General features: G+C 42.4%; 1 pseudogene; it reads right to left on the bottom strand.

The window, feature by feature from the left end:
• Positions 1–10,807: 10,807 nt before the first annotated feature.
• LOC130040984 (uncharacterized) lies at positions 10,808–10,904 on the bottom strand (annotated as a pseudogene).
• Positions 10,905–12,939: the final 2,035 nt, after the last annotated feature.

The following is a 12,939-nucleotide window of genomic DNA, read 5'->3' as shown; positions in this document are numbered from 1 at the left end:
GAAGGTGTTCCCTTCTTCTTTTTACCAAAGATTGCTTTAGCTCTTCATGGGAGTTTATGGTTCTGTATGAGTTTCAAGAGTGTTTAATCTATTTATTTGAAAAATGTTATGTGTGTCCTTATAGAAAGTGCATTAAATCTTTATAGAGCTTTGGTGTGTGTTGCCATTTTGACAGTGTTAAACCTCTCAATCCATGAGCATGGGATGTGATTCCATTTCCTCATATACTCTCTTATTTGTGAAGTAGTATTTTGTAGGGTTTTTTTTCCCTTTATTTTATTTTATTTTTTTAAAGTTGTAGATTTACAATTTTTTGTGCTTTGGTTTCAATTATACAATGATCAGATACCCATCCCTCCACCAGTGCCCATTTTCCACCACCATGGATAATATCCCTCCCACCCCCATCCCCCCATCCCCCCTGTCTCTGTGGCAGGGCACTCCCCTGTGTTCTCTCTCTCCTTTTGGGTGTTGTGGACTGCAAAACAGGCATTGAGTGGCAAACATGTTCAGTCCATAGTCTACTTTCGACATGCATCTCCCCTCCTGGGAGGATCCTCCAAACATACTTTATTTGGTGCTCCCTTCTCTATCTGAACTGCCCTTTCCTCTAGGATACCTGGCTGGCCTCTAAATTATGGAGTAATCCTCCTGGTGCTGATCTCAGCTATTCTTGGGTATTAATCTCATACTTTGTTACTTTATATCCCCCAGATGAATGCAATCTTTCTATGTCTATCCCTCTCTTTCTGACTCATTTCGCTTAGCATGATACTTTCCATATTGTACCACTTGTATGTAAAGTTCATGACTTCATCTTTTCTAAGAGCTACATAGTACTCCATTGTGTAGATGTACCAAAGTTTCTTTAACCAGTCATCTGTTCTTGGGCATTCAGGTTTCTTCCAGTTTCTGGCTATTGTAAAGAGTGCTGCAATGAACAAACAAGTGCAGATGTCACTTCGACTATACATTTTTGCCTCTCTGGGATATATTCCCAGGAGTGGTATTGCTGGGTCAAATGGGAGCTCAATTTCTAATTTTTTGAGAATCGTCCATACTGTTTTCCAGAAGGGCTGAACCAGTGGACATTCCCACCAACAGTGAAGGAGTGTCCCTTTCTCGCCACATCCACGCCAGCATCGGTTGCTTTTGTTCTTTTGAATGTGGTTCAGTCTCTGAGGTGTGAGATGGTATCTCATTGTGGTTTTGATCTGCATCTCCCTGATGATTAATGATGTAGAGCATTTTCTCATGTGCTTTTTGCCATTCGGATTTCTTCTTTGAGAAAGTTTCTGTTCATTTCATTGCCCCATTTTTGGATGGGGTTGGATGTTTTCTTCTTGTGGAGTTTAACCAGTATTCTGTATATCCTGGATATCAACCCCTTGTCAGATGTGTATTCGGTGAATATCCTTTCCCATTCTGTAGACTGTCTTTGTATTTTGGTCACTGTTTCTTTGGAGGTGCAGAAGCTTCTTAGTTTAAGATAGTCCCATTTATCTATCTCTGTTTTCACTTGCTCAGCCAGTGGCGTGGCATCTTTGAAGATACCATTAGCTTCAATGTCATGGAGGGTTTTGCCAAATTTATCTTCAATGTACCTTATGGTTTCTGGTCTGATGTTGAGGTCTTTAATCCATTTTGATCTTACTTTTGTACATGGTGTTAGGCAGAGTTCTGAGCCTATTTTTTTGCATGTAGCTGTCCAATGATGCCAACATAATTTATTAAAGAGGCTTTCCTTACTCCACTTCACATTACTTGCACCTTTATCAAAGATTAGATGAGCATATGATTGAGGAGAGATGTCAGTGTATTCAACCCTGTTCCATTGGTCTGCAGTTCTCCCTTTGTTCCAGTACCATGCTGTTTTAATTATTACTGCTTTGTAGTACAGTTTGAAGTTCGGGAGGTTGATTCCTCCCATTTTCTTTTTCCCAAGAATTGCTTTAGCTATTTGTGGGGGCTTATTGTTCCATATAAATTTCAAGAGTGTTTGCTCCATTTCTTTGAAGAATGTCATGGGTATCCTTATAGGGATTGCATTGAATTTATACAATGCTTTTGGTAGTATTGCCATTTTGACAATGTTAAGTCTCCCGACCCATGAGCAGGCGATATCTTTCCATTTCCTCATGTCCTCTTTTATTTCCTTAAGTAGCGTTTTGTTGTTTTCTTTGTACAGGTCCTTTACTTCCTTAGTTAAGCTGATTCCTAGGTACTTGATTTTCTGGGGCACAATTGTGAATGGGATTGTTTTTTTCATGTTGCTTTCTTCTCTCTCACTGTTTGCGTATAGGAAAGCCATGGACTTTTGGGTATTGATTTTATAACCTGCAACTTTACTATACGAGTCTATTGTTTCTAGGAGTTTTTTGGTGGAAGTTATTGGGTTCTCTAAGTAGAGTATCATATCATCTGCGAATAGTGAGAGCTTGATTTCTTCCTTTCCTACCTGAATGCCCTTAATAACTTTTTCCTGCCTCATCGCTATTGCAAGTACTTCCAGTACTATATTGAACAGCAGTGGAGAGAGTGGGCATCCCTGTCTCGTCCCTGATCTTAGAGGGAAGGCTCTCAGTTTTTCCCCATTGAGGATGATGCTTGCTGTAGGCTTGTGGTAGATGGCTTTAATTATGTTGAGGAAGGTCCCCTCTATACCCATTTTGGCTAGGGTTTTCATCATAAAGGGGTGCTGGATCTTATCAAATGCTTTCTCTGCATCTATTGATATGATCATATGCTTTTTATCTTTTCTTTTGTTGATATGGTGGATTATGTTGATTGATTTCCGAATGTTAAAACATCCTTGCATCCCTGGGATGAATCCTACTTGGTCATGGTGTATGATCTTTTTGATGAGTAGTTGGATTCTATTTGCTAGTAGTTTGTTGAGGATCTTTGCATCTGAGTTCATCAGGGATATTGGCCTGTAATTCTCTTTCTTTGTGGTATCTCTGTCTGCTTTTGGTATCAGTGTGATATTTGCTTCGTAGAAACTGTTCGGAAGTGTTTTTAATATTTCAATTTCGTGGAAAAGCTTAAAGAGCATCGGGAGTAAGTCCTCTTTAAAGATTTGGAAGAATTCACTAGTGAATCCATCCGGGCCAGGACTTTTGTGCTTGGGGAGACTTTTTATTACCATTTCAATTTCCTTTATGGTGATAGGTCTGCTCAGGTATTCCAGGTCTTCTTGATTCAGCCTTGGGAGTCTGTAGGAGTCTAGGAATTTATCCATTTCCTCGAGGTTTTGATGTTCCGTGGCATAAAGCTTCTCAAAGTTCTCCCTGAGGATCCTCTGAATTTCTGTGGTTTCTGTTGTAATGACCCCCTTTTCGTTTCTGATTCGGTTTATTAGTGTTTTCTCTCTCCCTTTCTTTGTGAGTTTTGCTAGAGGCTTATCGATCTTGTTAATTTTCTCGAAGAACCAGCTTTTGGTTTCATTGATCTTTCGGATTGTTTTTTGGGTTTCCATCTCGTTAATCTCTGCTCTCAGTTTTATTATTTCCTTTCTCCTGTTCGGGTTGTGCTCCTTTTTTTGGTCCTTCTCCAAGCTCTTAAGCTGTGAGGTTAGGTTACTTATGTGTGCTCGCTCCTCCTTCCTGTGGAATGCTTGTAGAGCTATAAACTTTCCTCTTAACACAGCCTTTGCTGTGTCCCATAAGTTTTGGTAACTCGTGTTCTCATTTTCATTCGTTTCTAGGAATCTTTTGATTTCCTCTTTGATTTCCTGTCTAATCCACTCGTTGTTCAATAGTGCGCTGTTTAATTTCCAGGTGTTTGATTTAGTTTTCTGTTTTTGTGTGTGATTTACTTCTAATTTCAGCGCATTATGGTCTGAGAAGATTGTTGATACAATCTCTACCTTCTTAATTTTATGGAGGCATGTTTTGTGGCTCAGCATGTGGTCTATCTTGGAGAATGTTCCATGTACGCTTGAGAAGAATGTGTATTCAGCTTTTCGTGGATGAAGTGTCCTGTATATATCTACTAAGTCCCTTTCTTCCATTGTTTCCCTCAAATGAAGTATGTCCTTGCTAAGCTTGAGTCTGGTTGATCTATCAAGAGGTGACAAAGCAGTGTTGAAGTCTCCCACTAGTATTGTGTTGCTATTGATGTCTTTTTCCAAATCTATGAGTAGTTGTTTTAAGTACTTTGCTGGTCTCTCATTAGGTGCATATACATTTATTATTGTAAGTTCTTCCTGTTGTACAGATCCTCTGATCAATAATAAATCGCCTTCACTGTCTCTTATGACCTTCCTCACTCTGAAATCGATGTGGTCTGATATAAGGATGGCTACCCGAGCTTTTTTATGGGAGCTGTTTGCCTGTAGGATTGTTTTCCAGCCTCTGACTCTGAGTCTGTGTTTGCTTTGACTATTGAGATGCGTTTCTTGCAGGCAGCAGAATGTTGGGTTCAATTTTCTAATCCATCCTGCCACTATATGTCTTTTAATTGGTGCGTTTAGCCCATTGACATTGAGAGAGATTATTGTTATGGGATTTTGTCCCATTGTTCTGTTAAAGTTTGGTGTATTTGAGAGGCCTTTCTTGCCTTAAAGTAGCCCATTTAGTTGTTCTTGTAACCATGGTTTTGAGTCTATGAAGTTCCTGAGCTGTTGTTTGTCTGTGAAACTGTGTGTTGTTCCTTCTATTATGAATGAGAGTCTTGCTGGGAAAAGTATTTTTGGGGAGGCATTTATTTCATTGAGTTTTTTTACTATGTCCCACCACTGTTTTCGGGCCATGAGGGTTTCATCAGAAAAATCAGCTGTGAATTTTAAGGATGCTCCTTTGTAAGAGATTTCTTTCTTCGATCTTGCTGCTTTCAGAATTTTGTCTCTGTCTAAGGTTTTGGTCATTTTGATCAGAATGTGTCTTGGGGTATTTTTATTCGGATTTCTTCTAGCTGGTACCCTTCGGGCCTCCTGAATGTGGTCACAAGTTTTCTTCAGCTCTGGAAATGTTGTAGCAATGATGTCTTTGACAGTTTCTTCTTCATCGAGGTTTTCTTCCTGTCCCTCTGGGACTCCAATAATTCTTATGTTACCCCTCTTGGCTTCATCCCGATCTTCTCTTGCCATCTGTTCCCGAATTGTGAGTCTCTTTTCCATTTTCTGCTCTTTTCTGGAGAGACTCTGAACTTCATCTTCGAGCTCACTGATTCTGTTCTCAGCCGCTCTTACTCTGCTGCTGAGGCCTTCCACTGAGCTTTTCAATTCGCCTAAGAGATTTTTCAGGTCTGACATTTCTGATTGCATTTTCCTCATTTCTGCCTTCAGATCCTCTTGTCTTCTATTGGCATTGGTTTCCATTGTTTCTTTTAATTCCCTAAGCATCCTAAGTAGCTCCCTTCTGAATTCCTTGTCAGAGAGGTTGTCTAACACTACAGTACTGTTGGTGTCATCTGGGCTCGACTCTTCAATATGAAAGTTTGGTGGGATTTTGCGTTGCTTTACCATTGTGAGAGGTGTGGTTTAGTCCTTCACGTTCACTGTTACTATTCTGCTTGATATGCAGTGTGAGTTAAGATAGGCTTATGAGTTATTGGGTACTGTGTTTCTAGTGGCTGAGCTAAAATAGAGAAGTTTCCATCTAAGAAGTTAGCTTATGGTTCCTATGACATATGTAGTGGGAAAATATTTCACGGCCGCATAAGCGGCCGCGACTCCGGAAAGAGTCCCTGGCACTGGGCGAGGAGTTGGGAAGGTCTCCTGTTTGGAATTGGAGCCGTTCAGCTTTGTTGCCCAGAGCTGGGCCTCTGTGCCCGTCCCACGCAGATCAGGGGTTGAAAACCGGCTGTCTAGGGGCTGTTTCTAGCTGCGCGTGCCCAGAAAGGGACCCAGGCCCTTGGGGGCGGGCTGTACCTGTTGGAATTGCAGCCTTTCAGCTTTGTTGCCCAGAGCTGGGCCTCTGTGCCCGTCCCACGCAGATCAGGGGTTGAAAACCAGCTGTCTGGGGGCTGTTTCTAGCTGCACGTGCCCGAAAGGGACCCAGGCCCTTGGGGGCAGGCTGTACCTGTTGGAATTGCAGCCGTTCAGCTTTGTTGCCCAGAGCTGTGCCTCTGTGCCCGTCAGGTTTTTTTTTTTTTTGGTATAGTTCTTTAACCTTTTTAGTTGATTCTATTATACTCTATTTTCTGAGGGATTATTGTGAATGGGATTGTTTTTCTCTATCTCTTTTTTCTCTTTCATTATTAATATATGGGAAAGCCATGTAGTACCAGATATTGATTTTGTAATATGCTACTTTACTAAACAAATCTATTGTTCCCAGGAGCTTTTTTGGAGATTCTTTGGGATTTTCTAAGTATAATATCATGTTATCTCCAAATAGTAAAAGCTTGAGTTCTTCCTTTTTTATATGGATGCCCTTGATATCTTTTTTTTTTACCAAAATCATATGGCAAGTACTTCAAGTACTATGAAGAATAGGAGTGCTGAGAGTGGGTAACTTGTTTTGTGCCTGATTGTATTCTGGAATTCTATTTCATTGATTTCTGCTCCAAGCCTTTGGTTTTTCCCCGTTGAGAATAATACTTGCTCTGGGTTTGTGGTAATTTGCTTTGACTAGATTGAGGAAACTACTTTCAACTCCCATTTTGTTGAGAGTTTTTCATCATGAATGGGTGCTGGATCTCATCAAATGCTTTATCTACATCTATTGATATGATCATATGACTTTTATCTTTATTTTATTGAGATGGTGTATTCTGTTGATTGACTAGAGAATGTTAAGCCATCCTTGCATCCCCAAGCTAAACCTACTTGGTCATAGTGTGTGATCTTTTGTTGAGTTTCTAGATTCTCTTTGCTGGTATTTTCTTGAAAATTTTTGTATCTGTATTCACAAAGGAAAAAGGTCTGCAATTTTCTGTTTTTGTGGTGTCTCTATCGATTTGAGTATTAGGGTGATCTTTGCCTCATAGAAACTATTTGGGAGTATTTTTGTTTCTTCAATTTCCTGGAAAATCTTAAAAATGTTGGAAGCAGTTCCTCTTTAAAGGTTTGAAATAGTTCACTATTGAATCCATCTGGGCCCTGGATTCTGTTTGGAGGTATAATTTTGACCATCATTTCAATTTCCTTGGTAGTGATAAGTTCAAGTATTCCAAATCTTCTTGGTTCAGCCTTGGGAGGTAATTGGAATCCAATAATTTATCAATTTATTCAAGATTCTCTCATTTCCTGCTGCAAAGATTCTCAAAATAATCTCTGATGATCCTATGGATTTCTCTACTTTCTATTAGGATACTCCCCTTTGCATTTCTGATTCGATTTATTAGAATTCTTTCTCTTTGTTTCTTTGAGAGGTTTCTCATGGTTTATTGATCTTATTTATTTTCTCAAAGAACCAGTTTTTGTTCTTATTGGTCTTCTGGATTGTATTTTGGGATTCTAGCTCATTGATGTCTGGTACAAGTTTTATTATTTCCTTCCTCCAGCCTAGTTTGGACTACTTTTGTTGGTTATTTTCCAAAATCTTTTTTTTTATTTTTTTATTTATTTATTTTATTTATTTATTGAATCACTGTGGGAAAGGTTACAAAGCTTTCAGGTTTAGGTCTCAGTCATGCAAATATCAAACACATTTCCCTTTACCAATACTTATTTTTTACCATGAAGAACCCCAATAAAACCCCACCCCCCACCCCTCCCCGTCCCTGTGAGGCAGATGAATTCTAGTTAACACTCTATCTGCTTTGATTAGATTCATTGTTTCAATAAAAGATTCACCACTATTATTTAGAGTTTACACCCCCCCCCAAATCAGACATGCTGAAAAAGCATTGTGAAGTGATTTGCTTTCTACAGCTGGGTTCAAGAATTAAATGTTGGTTTTGGATTTCTGCTATTTTACCTATTGACCCTGGAAGTATTTCTACTGAAAGTCAGATAGTTAAGAAATTGGCTTCTGTGTTCTGGAGTCGTGGCCGTGCTGGAGAGCCGTTCGCGGGGGGCAACCGGTGGCCTCGGTAGGGCGTGAAGGGCGGAGCGAAACGCCCCCCTTCCCATGAGGTTTTAGTCGCCCCCACACTCCCGGCTCATACCTGCTGTCCAAAAGGCTCCCATGTGGCCGCCATCTTTTTTTCCAGAGAGGAGAGGGCGAATGGGGCAACACCCTTTCCCCTCCGGCAGACTTGATGGGCTGGATCAACGCATAGTCTGTTCACTTTTCTGCTCCAAGTTGCTGGGTTCTGCATTAAGTCCTTGTGCTTCTGGGGCCATGGCCGTGCTGGAGAGCCGCTCGCGGGGAGCGACTGGTGACCTCGGTAGGGCGTGAAGGACGGACTGGAACGCCCCCTGACCCATGAGGTTTTAGTCGCCCCCACTCCCCCGGCTCATACCTGCTGTCCACAAGGCTCCCATGTGGCCACCATCTTTCTTTCCAGAGGGAGGAGGGCAAAAGGGAGCAACACCCTTTCCTCTCTGGGCAGAAATGATTGCCTGGATTAACGCATAGTCCTTTCACTTTTCTGCTCCAAGCTGCTGGGTTCTGCATTAGGTCATTGTGCTTCTGGGGCTGTGGCCGTGCTGGAGAGCCGCTCGTGGGGGGCAACTGGTGGCCTCGGTAGGGCATGAAGGGCGGACTGAAACGCCCCCCTTCCCATGAGGTTTTAGTCGCCCCCACACTCCCGGCTCATACCTGCTGTCCACAAGGCTCCTATGTGGCCGCCATCTTTCTTTCCAGAGAGGAGAGGGCGAGTGGGCAACACCCTTTCCCCTCCAGCAGACTTGATGGCCTGGATCAATGCATAGTCCGTTCACTTTTCTGCTCCAAGCGGCTGGGTTCTGCATTAAGTCCTTGTGCTTCTGGGGCCGTGGCTGTGCTGGAGAGCCGCTCGTGGGGGGCAACTGGTGACCTCGGTAGGGCGTGAAGGACGGACCGGAACGCCCCCCTTCCCATGAGGTTTTAGTCGCCCCCACACCCCCGGCTCATACCTGCTGTCCACAAGGCTCCCATGTGGCTGCCATCTTTCTTTCCAGAGGGAGGAGGGCAGAAGGAAGCAACACCCTTTCCCCTCTGGGCAGAAATGATTGCCTGGATTAACGCATAGTCCTTTCACTTTTCTGCTCCAAGCTGCTGGGTTCTGCATTAAGCCCTTGTGCTTCTGGGACTGTGGCCGTGCTGGGGAGCCGCTCGTGGGGGGCAACTGTTGACCTCGGTAGGGCGTGAAGGACGGACCGGAACGCCCCCCTTCTCGTGAGGTTTTAGTCGCCCCCCCACACCCCCGGCTCATACCTGCTGTCCACAAGGCTCCCATGCGGCCGCCATCCTTCTTTCCAGAGAAGAGAGGGCGAATGGGGTAACACTCTTTCCCCTCTGGGCAGAAATGATGGCCTGGGTTAACTCATCGTCCGTTCACTTTTCTGCTCTAAGCTGCTGGGTTCTGCATTAAGTCCTTGTGTTTCTGGGGCTGTGGCCGTGCTCCAAACTTAACTCTGATTTTCAGGGAGAGAGATTGGGTGGTTTACTTCTCATTGATCACTTTGTATATAGAGAGATGTCCACGCGGCCGCGCGGTTTTGAGAAAAAGTCCTCGTTCCCGCATACTCGAGCTGTGTTTGTAGAGGCTTCTGGTCACCGGGGTTCCATCTGGGGGAGGCGGGATGCGGCACCTACTCCATCTGGAACTTGCCGGTGGTCTCGGCTCTTTTTGGAACCTGTTTTTTCTTTTTTTTTTCCCTCCGGGATCCCGCACCCTCCATGTGTTCCTTCTCTTATGCTGAACGCTTCAAAGATGGCGCTGGGGGGCGGGCTGTGGGCGTGACTTCCGGGATCAGAGGTTACCTGGGAGATGTAGTCCGGCAGATTTGAGGAAAAGTCCTCGTTCCCGCATACTCGAACTGTGTTTGTAGAGGATTCTGGTCACCGGGTTCCATCTGGGGGGGGCGGGATGCGGCACCTACTCCATCTGGAACTTGCCGGTGATCTCGGCTCTTTTTGGAACCTGTTTTTTCTTTTTTTTTTTTTCCTCCGGGATCCCGCAACCTCCATGTGTTCCTTCTCTTATGCTGAACCTATTTTCCAAAACCTTGAGCTCTAATTTATTCAGGTAGGCCCTTTCTTTCTTCCTGATGAAATCTGGCAGAGCTATAATCTTTCCTCTTAACACTGCTTTTGCTGTGTCCCACAAGTTATGGTAGCTCGTGTCCTCATTCTCATTTGTTTATGGAAACTTTTTATTTCCTCTTTGATTTCTTCCCTAAGCCAACGGTTGTTCATTACTTCCCTTAAAGAAAATATTTCCTTGCTGAGCTTCAGTCTGTTTGATCTATCGAGAAGTGACAAAGAAGTGTTGAAATCTACTACTAGTATTGTGTTGCTATCAATGTTTTTCTATAAGTTTATTAGAAGTTGTTTTAACGTATTTTGCTGGTCTGTCATTAGGATCATATACATTGAGGAAGGTGAGTTCTTTCTGATGTACATATCCCATGATCATTAAGAAATGACCGTCACTGTCTCTGATAACCTTTAGCCTGAAGTCCATGTGGTCTGATACTAGTATGGCCACTCCAGCTTTGTGGAGGTGATATTTTCTTGAAAACTTGTTTCCCAGCCTTTGACCTTTAGCCCATGGGTGCTTTGATTGTTCAGACATGTTTCTTGCAGGAAGCAGAATGTTGGGTTCAGTTTTCTAATTCATCTTCCTATTCTGTGCCTCTGAATTGGCACATTTAGTACATTGACATTGAGAGAGATTGTTGTTTTGGGGATTTGTGCTCTCTTTATGTAGAATTTTTGTACTTGTGGGGATTGTCTTACCTTAAAGTAGACCTGTTCATTCTTCTTGCAACAAAAATATGGAATACTTTACAAGTTTGCATGTTATCTCTGTGCAAGGACCATGCTCATCATTGTATCATTTAAATTTTAGTATATGTGTTATCAAACCTAGTAGGAGTTAATTTTTCCATATTTTTCGCCTCTTATTACTTTGAGTGTTGTCCTTCCTCACTCCTATGGCAGACAATGATTCCTAATCAAGGAATCTATTTCAAAGCAGCATGAATAAATAGATTTAGAACTTTAATGTCCCAGAAATAAAAATATGGTTTTTACTATATTATCGTTTACCATACCCTAGGCATCAGTTTTACAAAATAATTCTTTTGGAAGATGGTATATGAGTTTGTTTAATGTTGTTCCCTGAATCCTTCATTAAGAACATTAAAATAGAGCCTTTTGCTGTTCTCACCTCAGTCCTGTGTACATCTCCAGGAAAAGGTGGATGGTGTTGTCTGCACTTTGACCACCTTGAATGTATGTAGGATTTTTCTCCTGAAGGATGAGGTGAGGATCATATTGATGATTTCATTCCACCTTATTACAAGTTCAACTTGAACGGAAGGTGAGACTCATGAGGCTCCTATAAAGGACAGAACAAAGGGTCTCAGTGAAGTTTAATGGCCAACTCACATTAACAACATAGATGACTCAAAGTAACCTGTGTGCATCTTTGTGTATAGTGAGTTTCATATCTACTGATAGTGATTCTCAGTCATGACACATGGGCAAAACAGACCTGTAATTAAAAATCTAGTTCTCTGAGCAGAGTGGGGTCTCTGAGGTGATTGAACAAGTGTGTAGTAATTTATTACTAAGCACATAAGTATTTTGAATGATGTGTACTTTTCGATCTAATATTAATTCCAAATATGTCTAAAATGAGAGTGTCCTGACCTCGCACATGGCTTTCCTCACCGAGGCCCCTTGGAGGTGCCGGGGTGAATTTCCCTCACCGACCTGATTAAAGCCCCGGCAGCTGAAGACCTCTGCAACAAGCCATAGGTACGCTTAAGACCACCCTTCCCAAGCTTGAAGGAGCCTCATGCATGAAGGAACTGAAAGAGGAACCCAGATGTGCGGGACTGGGGGATGAGAACTCCATGGCTGCTCAGATCAAGACTGTGCCCCCTCCTTCCAGATCCCCCATCTTCTAATAATTAAGTGCTACAACCACGAACTGCCCCTGGATCCATGTAATGCCATTAATGGCCAACATCCTGAGACTGGATCTTATTTAGAAGACAGCAACTCTGATTGTCCAGTTCTCACTCTCAGAGGACCTGGTAGGCTTCTGTGAGTATTTTGCCCGCATGGCGGAGTCTTTGTTTCTGGTCACTGTTTCTTTTGAGGTACAGAAGCTGCTTAATTTAAGATAGTCCCCTTTGTTTTTCTCTGTTTCCAGTTGCTTGTCAAGTGGCGTGTTATATTTGAAGATACCTTTAGTTTCAATGTCGTGGAGGGATTTGCTGACCTTGTCATCAATGAACCTGAGGGATTCTGGTCTGATATTGAGGCCTTTGACCCATTTTTATCTGACTTTTGTGCATGGTGTTAGGTAGAGGTCTGAGCCATTTTTTTTGCATGTAGCTTTCCAGTTTTTTCTGCAACGTTTGTTCAGGAGGACTCTCTTGATCCACTTCACATTTCTTGCTCCCTTATCAAAGATTAGATGATTATATATTTGAGGGTGTGTGTCAGTATATTCAATCCTTTTCCATTGGTCTGCAGCTCTGCCTTTGTTTCAGTCCCATGCTGTTCTCATTATTATCGTTTGTAGTAGAGTTTGCGGTTGGGGAAGGTGATGCCTCCATTATCTTTTCCCCAAGAATTGCTTTAGCTATTCGTGTGCGTTTTTTGTTCCATGTGAATTTCAGGAGTGCTTGATCAATTTCTTTGAAGAATGTCATGGGTATCTTTACAGGGATCAAGTTGAATTTTTACAATGCTTCGTGGAGAATTGCCATTTTGACAATGTTAAATCTCCCATTCCATATGCAGTATATATGTTTCCATTTCCTCGTGTCTTTTTTAATTTCCTGATGTATAGGTCCATTACCTCTTTAGTTAAGCTGATTCCAAGGTTCTTGATTTTCTGCGGCACGATTGTGAATGGGATTGCTTTTTCATGTCACTTTCTTCT

This window comes from Sorex fumeus, unplaced genomic scaffold (assembly GCF_029834395.1).
Source record: "Sorex fumeus unplaced genomic scaffold, SorFum_2.1 ptg000095l, whole genome shotgun sequence".
Taxonomy (NCBI): domain Eukaryota; kingdom Metazoa; phylum Chordata; class Mammalia; order Eulipotyphla; family Soricidae; genus Sorex; species Sorex fumeus.
Note: the sequence above shows the minus strand (reverse complement) of the source record. Positions and strands in the feature narration are given on the sequence as shown.